Source organism: Sceloporus undulatus, chromosome 3 (genome assembly GCF_019175285.1).
Source record: "Sceloporus undulatus isolate JIND9_A2432 ecotype Alabama chromosome 3, SceUnd_v1.1, whole genome shotgun sequence".
NCBI lineage: Eukaryota > Metazoa > Chordata > Lepidosauria > Squamata > Phrynosomatidae > Sceloporus > Sceloporus undulatus.
Window position 1 is genome coordinate 268671924 of NC_056524.1, and position 355 is coordinate 268672278.

The window sequence follows — 355 nt, forward strand, 5'->3', positions numbered from 1 at the left end:
TGCAATCCTGTTGAGAACATATGTCTCTGTAAGTGGGTTTACATTGGCAGGAATTAGAACTGTACTATTGTTTAATGCTCATATTTAGTAAAGGATTACATTACTACATAGCAGAGCCAGCAAAATATCTGGTGTGCATTAGTGCCCAATGCACAATTGGGCACTATTGGACCAATGTGCATTGGTCCCAATGCACATTGTGTCGGTTCTCATGCACATTAGGCACCAATGCACACTGGAATCTCTTGATGGTATTCCATTGTAGCCATCTGCCATCTGTAGGGGCTACTTTGATTGTATATTCCTGAGTGGCAGAAGGGGGTTATAGCTCTGGTGGCACAGTGATTAAATGCTG